The 11,724-nt window shown below is 34.3% G+C and overlaps 1 non-coding gene across 1 annotated transcript; it reads right to left on the reverse strand.

The window, feature by feature from the left end:
* Window positions 1-4,533: 4,533 nt before the first annotated feature.
* On the reverse strand, window positions 4,534-4,690 carry LOC118631925. Its single transcript, XR_004959922.1, has one exon.
* Window positions 4,691-11,724: the final 7,034 nt, after the last annotated feature.

An 11,724-nucleotide genomic window follows, 5' to 3' on the forward strand; every position in this document is an offset into this window, starting at 1 on the left:
CCTCCCCTTTTAAGAAGGAATTCACATTTTCTCATGGAGAAGAGCTTTTATTTATTTGTTGTTTTGCTAAGGATATCTCCTAATTAAAGGCACTTACAGTAATTTGTCAAGCACAATTAACTCCTTGAGAGAAACTAGGATAACAGCTGTTAAAACAATAAAAATTTCACTGCACTAGAGATCATTTCTTTCACATCTGCCTCACATGGCTTGTTTGATTGTATGTCTCCAGAACCAAACAAAATAGATGTCCAGTAAATATGTTTCAGCGGATGAATTAATGAATTATTGGAGCTATCATCCTAGACAACCAGGTGTCCTCTGAATAAACTCAAACATAAAGTTTTTGTGATCACTGGTCCTCCAAAGAGCAAAATTCCCTCTCTATGAGAAATCTCTCTCTAGGACCAAGAGAGGTGGGGATGAAAACCACATTGCACAGGGAGCAAACTGTTCTTATTATGGTCTTTTTTTGCCTCAAACTTAGTTCCTAAGGTCAATAAATATAATGAAAACTAGTTTGTGTGGATCCATCTTAATAGTCAAAACATTTGCTTCTGTTGCAAATATTTAAACAGATTTCATCAAAGATATGTTTAATAAGATGTTTATAAATACAAAATATTACAAAGAATGATGCATCAAAAGTTTATTTAAACATCTGGATTTCTTAGATGTTATTTTTATCGTGCTTGACCCAGATCTTTTTTCAAATGAGATTAAGTATTATAGATACAGTTGAAACTTTATTATAGCTTTATCCAATTATAATCACAATTATAAAAATTATTATTTGCCCATCTGGTCCTATTTTGTTTGTCAGTTTATTTCGTTAATTAGATTCCACATATAAGTGAGATCTTGTGATATTTGTCTTTCTCTGACTGGTTTATTTCACTTAGCATAATAATCTCCAGATCTATCCATGCTATCGCAAAGGGTAAGAGTTCCTTCAGTTTTTTACAGCCTCATAGGATTTCATTGTGCAAATGTACCACAGCTTTTTTATCCACTCTAATTACGGGCACTTGAAATGTTTCCAGATCTTAACTATTGTAAATAATGCTTCTATGAACATAGAGGTGCATATATTCTTTCTGATTGGTATTTCAGAATTCTTAGGATATATTCCCAGAAGTGTGTCTGTGAATCACTGGGTCAAATGGCTGTTCCATTTTTAGTTTTTGAAGAAATTCCATACTGTTTTCCATAGTGGCTGCATTAGTCTGCATTCCCACCAACAGTGTGCACAGGGTTCCCTTTCCTCCACATCCTCACCAACACCTGTTGTTTGTTGATCTATTGGTAGTAGCCATTCTCACAGGTGTGATGTAATATCTCATTGTCATTTTAATTTGCATCTCTCTGATGATTAGTGATATTGAACATTTTTTCATATGTCTCTTGGCCATTTGTATGTCTTATTTGGAGAAGTGTCTATTCACATCCTATGCCCCTTTTTTAATTGGATCGTCTTCCTTTTGTTGAGTTGTATGAATACTCTATATATTTTGGAAATTAACCCCTTATCTGATGTATCTTTGGTGAATGTATTCTCCCACACAGTAGGTTCCCTTTTCATTTTGATGATGGTTTCTTTTGTACAGAAGCTTTTTAGTTTGATATAGTCCCCTTTGTTTATTTTTTCTTGTATTTTCCTTGCCCTAGGAGATGTACTGGTGAAAATACTGCCATCTGTGATGTCTGAGATTTTACTGCCTATCTTTTATTTTAGGATTTTTTTATGGTTTTGTAACTTACATTTAAGTCTTTTATTCATTTTGAGTTTATTCTTGTGTATGGTGTAAGTTGGTGGTCTAGTTGCATTTTTTTGCATGTACCTGTCCAATTTTCCCAACACCATTTATCGAAGAGACTGTCTTTACTCCACTGTAATCTCTTGCCTTCTTTGTCAAATATTAATTGACCATATGGTGTGGGTTGATTTCTGGGTTCTCTGTTCTGTTCCATTGATCTATATGCCTGTTTTTGTGCCAGTACCAAGCAGTTTTGATTACAATGGCTTTGTAGTATAGTTTGAGATCTGCCTTTGTGATCCCTCCAACTTTGCTCTTCTTTCTCAAGATCGCTGAGGCTATTTGGGGTCTTTTATTTGGTAATATAATTTTCCTTTATGTTACACTTTCTAATTGGCTACTACTAGTGTATAAAAACAATACTGCCTATTTTATATTGATCCAATGTCCCCAGACTTGGCTGAAGTCCCTTGTTTGACCTAAGTTTTTCTATGTTATATTAGATTTTGTACACATAAATAATACTATGCATAAAATAAATAATTGTTCATGTTATATGTCAGCTCAGCTGGGAACAGAGTGTCCAGATATTTGGACAACATTATTCTGGGTGTGTCTGTGAGGCTGTTTCTGGATGAGATTAGCATTTGAATTGGCAGACTGAGTAAAGCAAATCACCCTCTCTAATGTGGATGAGCCTCATCCAATCAGTTGAAGACTGACTGGAACAAAATGACTGAGTAGGAAGAAACTCTTCCTGCCTAACTGATTGAGCTGAGACATTAGTCTTTTCCTACCTTGGATTAAACCATCAGCTCTTCTTGGGTCTTTAGCCTGATGGTTTTCAGAACAAATCTTATACTGTCAGCGCTCCTATTTTATAGGCCTTTGGATTCAGACTGTAACTACACATAGGTCGCCCTGAGTCTCTCTCTTGCTAACTGCAGATCTTGTAACTTGTTAGCCTTCATAATTATGTGAACCAATTACTTATAATTAATAAGTATACACACATATTCTCTTGGTTCTGTTTCTCTGAAGAACCCTAATAAATAATAAATATTTATTATATAATAAATGATAAACAATACAATGGGTAAAATTTTGACTACTAATTTAAAATACTTAATGATTACAAGTATATCCAGGTTGTTTATGTTTCTTAATTCAATTTTAGTCATTTATATTTTTCTAGAAAAAAATTGTTCTAATTTTCAAATTTACTGACATAAAGATCCTTATGATTTTTACAACCTATATTCTTCTATTGTTAAAGTCCCTATTTCTTCCTAATATTACTTGCATATTTCTTCTATGTCTTTATCAATGTTGCCATAGTTTGTCAATTTTCAAACCAGTGCTTAATTTTCTATTTAATAAATGTATACCCTTTTAAAAATTAATTTTACTTTATTGAATTTATTCTATCTTTTCTAAATTTTGAGTTAAATGATTTGCCCATTAATTTTTAGTCTTTGTTTAACACATGCCTTGATACTATAAATTTCCCTCTTAAAAAACCTCAATTTTTTATTTGTAGAATTTTGTTGTCACTTGTTTAGTTTTACAAATTTAATATTTTCATTATAATTATTTATTTGACCCATTAATTTTTTATTTTTTTAATTTTCATTCGAGGACATTTTTTTGCATTTATCTTCAGGTAGAGCGGGAGGGAAAGTGGGGTGAAGAGAGAGAGAGAAACATCAACGTGAGAGACACACATCAAGTGGTTCCCACCCACAGGACCCTAACTGGGGCCAGGCACAAACCACAACCGAGGTACATGCCCTTAGCGGGAACCGAACCTGGGACTCTCTGGTCCGCTGGCTGACGCTCTAACCGCTGAGCCAAACTGGCCAGGGCAATCCATTAATTATTCTGAAGTGTAATTTTTGGTTTCTATTTCTGTGGGATTTTTAAACAATTCTTATATTGATTTTTAACTTTATTACACAATGAAAAATATTGTTTTAATTCAATTAATTATTTAATAATTGAGATTATGCTCATGGTCTAAAAGTAAATAAAAATTTCTAAATGTTTTCATGTGTTTTGAAATAATGTGTATCCCAGCTTTCTATATATGTCCATAGGAACTGACTTGATAATATTTTCAGATCTTCTATATCCTGACTAGATTTTGTTTACTATTTATTGAAAGACATATATTAAAATATCTTGCTATAATTTTGGATAGTCAATTTCTTCTTATAATTTTTTTCCATATTGAAGCCCAATGTTTATATGCCTACAGATTAAAAATTTGATATATTACTAGTAAGTTATTTATTTTACTATTAAATAACAACTTCATCTCTGGTATATTTTTGCTTAAATTCTATTCTAATATTATATTTAATATATAATATTCTGATATAACTTATATTTACAAGTTTAATATATTATAATATATTTAATATATTATAATTTGATATATGATCATTATAATAAGTTAATATTACATTTATATATATATATATAAAATCTTCTGTCAGTCTTGTTTTTCTGGAGAACCCTAAATACAGTGTGTTTGTTAAAAACAGCACAAGATACAGTTTTGTGCATTGACCTAAAATTATCATCTTCTGTTAACATGGGATGTCAATAAATTTATGTAAAAACTTATGTTTGGTCATCTGTATTCTCACTTTATGCTATCTCATATTATTATTTATTTCTACTCTTTCTTTCTGTCTTATATTTCATTTTAAAAACTATGTAGTTTTATTCGCTTTTTTGTTTGTTTGTTTGTTTTTGCTTTTTTTCCTGGGCTCACATCAGATTCGCCTCAATAATCAGCGGCCCGGGACAAGCCCGGCCTCATCTATCCAATCACTTCATCACTTCTGAGCACGGGTCCCGGAGGATCCGCTCCCAGACCCTGCTGCCAGCACGGGGCCTCGCTGCACAGCGCCCGTATAGTTTTGCTTTTTAGTGAATTGGAAAGAACACATTCAACTTTTGGTTATTCTTGTGGTTACTTTCGTGTGTTAAAAATATGCATATTTTAGCCTATATTTTTCTAAGTATTAATGTTTAAAGTTTTAAGATTGAATAAAACTTTTTCAAATACACCGGAAAGTCCTTCATGTGTTCCATCCCAATTATAGTCCCCATCCTCCCCTCAAAAAGAACGCTATCCAAACTTTCCTTGTAATCACTTTCTTACATGCCCTTTGGATTTTATCACCCAAGTATGAATCCTTGTCTTGTTCACCATTTTTCTTTTAAGTATTAACTTTATTCCAGAGAGTATCCCACAGCCTGTTTTTGCTGATCACATACTCATGGTTCAATTCAACATTTTCATCCTCTGTATTTCCTGCATATGAGCAACTGAATCCAGAGACAAACTCAATCTGATTGGCAAGACAATAGGAGGCACATAATGTCTACTTTCTCTCTTCTTGTGATATTAGTAGCCATTGGTAATCAGCTTGTAGGTTGAAACATGATAGCATTAAATTCTATCATTTTGATTTATAGCAGGAAATAATTTTATAGCAGACATTTCCCTTCATCCACCATTTGGTTATTCTGTGGTACAGTTCATACAGAAAAAGCAGAATAAACTCTTGATTCCCTTTCTTATTCACCCAGTTTCCAAACTGTAAATTGGTTTCCTGTGAGAAGAGTGAGAACTGGACCCCAGAACTGGGAACTGCGGCCCACCAATCATGAAAGGCAGCAAGGCTTCTATCCACGAGAGAAAGACGGAATCTGCCAGAGACAAAGTCACTTAAAAAAAATAATAAAAAAGAGCACAGAATTGTCATTAGCAATCACTCACCCTGGACTTTGGGGCAGGGAGGGCTGTTCAGACTGGAATCACCTGAGGAGAGTCAGAGGTGGGAGGCATTCAGGAGCATGGAACAGCAGGTGCTGGGATACCTGCCTTCAATCATGCTCCTCAAGGCACCAGAGAATTTATCTTATCTGAGAGGCGCGCCTCTCCCAGTAGCAGCAGCCTGGGAAAAGGCAATTTCCCAGCCATGGAGGACACAGCTTGCCTCACCCTCAGGAATCCCACTTGTTCCACCCTAAATCTAGAACCTTGCTAAGAAAGCAGCAGCAGAGGTTAAACTTACATCTCTAGGTTGTCTCAGAGGGTGTCAGTGACAGGATTTAGGGCAGGGCCATTTCCCCCACTTTGCCAGGGACCTGATGGAAGAGCTGATAGAAGCTTCCAGCTTCTTATAGACACCACCAGACTACCTACAAGGAGCTCCTTCCTGTCAAAGTAAGGAAAATATTCTGGGCAGACTCAGATGTGTGGCTCTGGAATGGGGGAACACACCCACCATCTTCCTTGAGACCTGTATGGCACCACTGGAGACCCAGAGGGCCAGTCCTCCTGACTCCACCCAAAGCCCTTTCAGAAACAGCTTTTTCAGTGACTAAGCCTGAAAACTGGCCTACAGGTGGAGGCAGGTAGAGGCAGTTCCTAAGTTTCCTTGGGAGATTTGCTAACCCACCGGTGCACCCTATGCTCCTAATAAGCCAGCCTTAGAGCCCAGCTTAGACCCTCCTGTATACACGCAAACAAAGTGGAGGCAGCCACAAACTGTGAATCATTAGAAGCTTCAAACAGGTTGCCGAGAGCCTAGCATAGAGAGTTTCTGATATAATTAATACCAGAGTACCTCGCTGGAGGCCTAAAATCAGCATACAAAATAGTCAGCCTATGTCACCATAAGAGCAGGATCCAAAGGGAGATCCCAGATGGCATTAAACTCTGATGAGCCAACCTCCACTTTGTGGTTTGTATTTTTCTCATTACTTTTTTTATTGCTTTATCATTTTCTCTTTTTCTTTATACCTTTTATTTTTCTCTTTTCTTACTATATTTTTTCTTCTTTCTAATGCTTTCATTTCTTTTCTCTTAACTTTATCTTCTTTCTCGTTTTTCATAATTTTTTTCTTCCTCTTTTCTTTTTTGTTACTGTTTTCTTTCCCTATTCTTTATTCTAACTTTTTTTCTTTCTTTCTCTTCTTTATGATCATTTTTTTGCCTCCCCTTTTTTTAATTATCATATTTTTTCCTTCTTTTATTATGTTTATACAACAGTTCACATGCTGTGCTTGGGGCTGAACCTCACAGTCAGCCAGCCAAGGGGAGAACCCACCCATAAATGGGACAACAATAATCAAGACCCAATTACAGTAAGAGAGCACAAATAACCTACAAAAGGGACATTCCTAGAGCATCAAATACAAGAGATCAAAAAGACTGTACCACTGGGACCCACAGGACATTTAATACATAAGGCCTCCTTGCTAAAACGTTAGTCATAGCAGTTCTAAATAATACATACATACACAAAGAGACAGCTAAAATGGGAAGACAAAGAAGCATCCCCCAAATGAAAGAAAAGGGAGAATCTCCAGAAAAAGAGTTAAATGAAGTGGAGGCAAGCAATTTATCAAACAAAGAGTTCAGAGTAATGGTTATAAAGATTCTCAAGGAACTTAGTGAGAACTACAAGGAACTTAGTGGGCATTACATCAGCAAAAAAAAAAAAAAAGAATAAAGAAACTATGAATAAGAACCAGTCAGAAGTGAACATTACCATATCTGACATCAAGAAAACATTGGAAGAAATTAAAAATAGGCTGGATGAAACAGAGGATCAAATCAATGATTTGGAAGACAAAGTAGAAGAAAACATTCAATCAGAGCAACAAAAGAAAAAAAAAATTAAAAAGGATAGTTTAAGGGAACATTGGGACAACTAGAAATGGAACAATATCCACATCACATGGGCACCAGAGGAAGAAGAAAGTGAATAACGAATAAAAAACCAGTTTGAAGAAATCATGCCAGAAAACTTTTCTCACCTAGTGAAGAAAAAAGTCACACAAGTTCAGGAAGCACAAAGAGTCTAACTAGAAAAAAGAACAAGAAAGTCCCAGAGTAAGTAGAAGGAAATAGTAAAGATCGATTGAAAATAAATGACCTAGAGATAATAATAACAACAACAATAACAACAAAAAGGTAAGTGAAACCAAGAGCTGGTTCTTTGAAAAGATAAACAAGATTGATGAACCTTTAGCCAGGCCCACTAAGAACAAAGAGAAAGGATCCATACAAAAAGAATCAGAAATTAAAGACATGAAGTAACAACTGACATCACAGAAATAAAAAGGATTGTAAGAAAATACTGTGAATTGGACAATCTGGGTGAAATGGACAAATTTGTAGAAAAATACAACCTTCCCAAACTGAATCAAGAAGAATAAAAAAACCTGAACAGACTGATATCAATTAATGAAATTGAATTAGTAATAAAAATAAACTCCCAGCAAACAAAAGTCCTGAACCAGATTCCTACACAGGTGCATTTTACCAAACATTCAAAGAGGAACCAATATCTATCCTCCACAAACTATTCCAAATAATTCAAGAGGAAGGAAGACTTCCAAGCACTTTTTATGAGGCCAACTTTATTCTAATTCCAAAACCAGATAAAGACACTACAAAGAAAGAAAATTATAGGCCAATGTCCCTTATGAATATAAATGCTAAAATCCTCAATAAAATGTTAGCAAATTGGATCCAGCAATACATTAAAAAGATTATACACCATGACCAAGTAGAATTTATTCCAGGGATGCAAATCAATAAATGTGGTGCATCACATAAACAAAATGAAAGACAAAAATGTCACAATCGTATCAATAGATGATGAAAAACCATTTGATAAAAGCCAGCACACAATTTTGATAAAAACTCTCAGCAAGATGAAAATAGAGGGATCATACGTGAACAATATAAAGGCCATATATGAAAAATCTATAGCCAATATCATATATAATGGGCAAAAATAAAAGCATTTCCCTTCAGATCAGGAACAAGACAAGGATGTCCATTTAAACCACTTTTATGCAACATAGTGCTGGAAATCCTAGCCACAGCGATCAGACAAAAAGAGGAAATAAAAGGCATCCATATTGAAAAGGAAGAAGTAAAAGTATTATTAATCACAGATGCTAAGATATTGTACATAGAAAAATGTAAAGACTCCACCAAAATACTACTAGGTATAATAAGTGAATTTTGCAAAGTAGCAGAATACAAAATTAATATCCAGAAATTGGTGGCATTTTTATTCACCAATAACAAATTCTCAGAAAGAGAAACTAAGAAAACAACCCCGTTTACTACTGCAACAACAACAAAAAAATAAGGTACCTAGTAAGAAACTTAACCAAGAAGGTAAAAGACATGTATTTGGAAAACCACAGGACATTGAAAAGAGAAACAGAGAAAGATACAAACAAATGAAAGCATATGCAGTGTTCATGGATTGGAAGAATTAACATCATTAAAATGTCCATAGTACCCAAAGCAACCTATAGATTCAATGCAATTCCTATCAAAATGCCTATGGAATATTTCACAGATCTAGCACAAATATTTCAAAAATTTGTATGAAACCAAAAAAGACCCCCCCAAACCCTCAACAAACTTGGGAAAGAAGAACAAAGTTGGAGGGATCACAATACTAGATATCAAACTATAATACAGTGCACTGTAATCAAAACAACCTGGTACTGGCACAAGAAGAGGCATATAAATCAATAGAACAGAACAGAAAACCTAGAAATCAACAAGCACCTTTATGTTCAGTTTATATTTGACAAATAGACAAGAGCATACAGTGAAATAAAAACAACCTCTTCAAAAATGATGTTGGTAAATTGGACAAGTACATGCAAAAAGTGCAACTAGATCACCAACTTATGACATACACAAGAATAAACTCAAAATGGATAAAAGACATAAATGTAAGACATAAATGTGAAACCATAAAAATCCTAAAAGAAAATGTAGGCAGAAAAATCTCAGACATGACACATAGCAGAATTTTTACTGATACATCGCCTAGGGCAAGAGAAACAAAGAAAAAATGAATGTCTTCCTTTGAAAACTCATTTAATATGTTTAATATTTACCACAAGTCCTTAGGTTGATGCCTCACTATTTATTTAGCTTATCTTATAGCTTGTTTTTCAGTAGTTTCCTTAATAAAATCTTATGGAAACAATATTTCCTGAGTTCTTGAGTGTCCATAACAGTTTCTGTCTCCTTTATAGTTGAAAACCAGTTTTGTTGGACATAAAATTCTTGACTCATCCTGATCAGTTTGGCTCAGCAGTTAGGGCATTGGCCCATGGACTTAGGGTCTGGGTTTGATTCCTGGTCAAGGACACATACCTGTGTTGCAAGTTCATCCCCAGCTCTGATCGGGGTCCTGCGGGAGGCAACCAATCGATGTTTTTCTCTCTCTCTTCCTCCCTCCCTTTTCTTTTATTTCTAAAAATCAGTGGAAAATATCCTCAGGTGAGGATTAACAAAAATTAATAAATAAATAATTAAAATTCTTGATTTATATTTTGTTTTCTTGACTATTTTAATTGTTACTCCATTTCTTTTCTGATATAATCATTAATGTAAAAAGGTCCAACAATAATGTAGTTTTATTTTCTTGTACATTACTTTCTATTTTTGCCTAGATGCTGAAAGAATGTTTTCTTTTTCTGTAATGTCCAATAATCTTATTTGAATAAGTACCTCTTCTTAGGTTTACAATGTATTCTTTCAACATATTTTTAATCTTATTTTATTTCAGCAAAATATTCTTGAATTATAGCCATCATTATTTTCTACATTTGTTTGTGTGTTTTTCTTTATTAAACTCCTATTATCAGTATTTTGGATCATCTTTTCCTGTCTTCAATATTTGCCATTTTCTCTCAACTCCTTTTTTGTCTCTTTCTTCCTCTTGATTTTAATGTTTCTTTATTTTCATGTTCTATTTCACTTCAGATAATTGTCATGTTTATTCACTCTTGTTTTCTTTCTAGTTTAGTCATTTCAAAAATGATGTTTTCCCCATATTTCTATTTTTTTACTGAATCTGTCAACTTGTTTCTTAGGTTTTCTAATTCTTATTTATTTTATTCTTTCATGTCTCGTATAATTTTCTTAATCCTTTTAGTTTGTTTAGAAATAATCCATTACAGTTTTATGTTTTTGAACATGTCTTTTTGGCATGCTTTTCTTGTCTGTTGGGATGTTATTCTACATTTTAATCTCTTTTTTTCCTATAATAACTTTGCATGGAATTTGGCCTCAATACTTTTCTGCTGCTTATTTTTATGTGAATTTAGTTTTCCTGAACTTTTAGAAGGAAGCTTGGTTCAGAGAGTTCTTCTGACTGCACATATTCTGTTGTTTTTGTATCGTATTTTAAAATATGTGAGTGGTGAACACACAATACAGTGTACAGACAAAATACTGTAGAATTGTGCACCTGAAGAAAGAAAAGGAGGTAGGGTGGGGGGAGAGGGGGAGGGAGGAAAAGAAAGAAAGAAAGAAAGAAAGAAAGAAAGAAAGAAAGAAAGAAAGAAAGAAAGAAAGAAAGGAAGGAAGGAAGAAAGAAGAAAGAAAGAAGAAAGAAAGAAAGAAAGAAAGAAAGAAAGAAAGAAAGAAAGAAAGAAAGAAAGAAAGAAAGAAAGAAAGAAAGAAAGAAAGAAAGAAAGAAAGAAAGAAGGAAAGAGGGATTTTGGGGAAAATATATATATATATATATAATTGTATACACACACATACGGCTGCTTATTTGCTAAACACTCCTGTGCTCTGTTACCTCTGCATTTCTCCTCCCAGCAGTTTTCCTTGGTGTGGAGCCCAAAGGAGTCCAAGTGGGTCTGTTTTGAGGTTTCATGGGGTACACTACTTTAGCCACTTGAGGCTTATAATGAACCCCTTATGCTCATTCACTACCATAGAGGCATAAAGGCAAAAGCCTTCCCATTTTTATCTACTTTCTCAAATCAGCTAACTTTGCTTCTGGTGAATAACTTGGGCTATGCACTCTCCCATTTATAGGCCCCTCTGCTTTCTTTCACACAAATGTGGGTAACACATAATCTTGCGGCTATGGTGCTTTGTTGCCAC

The sequence above is a fragment of the Molossus molossus genome, unplaced genomic scaffold, assembly GCF_014108415.1.
Source record: "Molossus molossus isolate mMolMol1 unplaced genomic scaffold, mMolMol1.p scaffold_m16_p_16, whole genome shotgun sequence".
Taxonomy (NCBI): domain Eukaryota; kingdom Metazoa; phylum Chordata; class Mammalia; order Chiroptera; family Molossidae; genus Molossus; species Molossus molossus.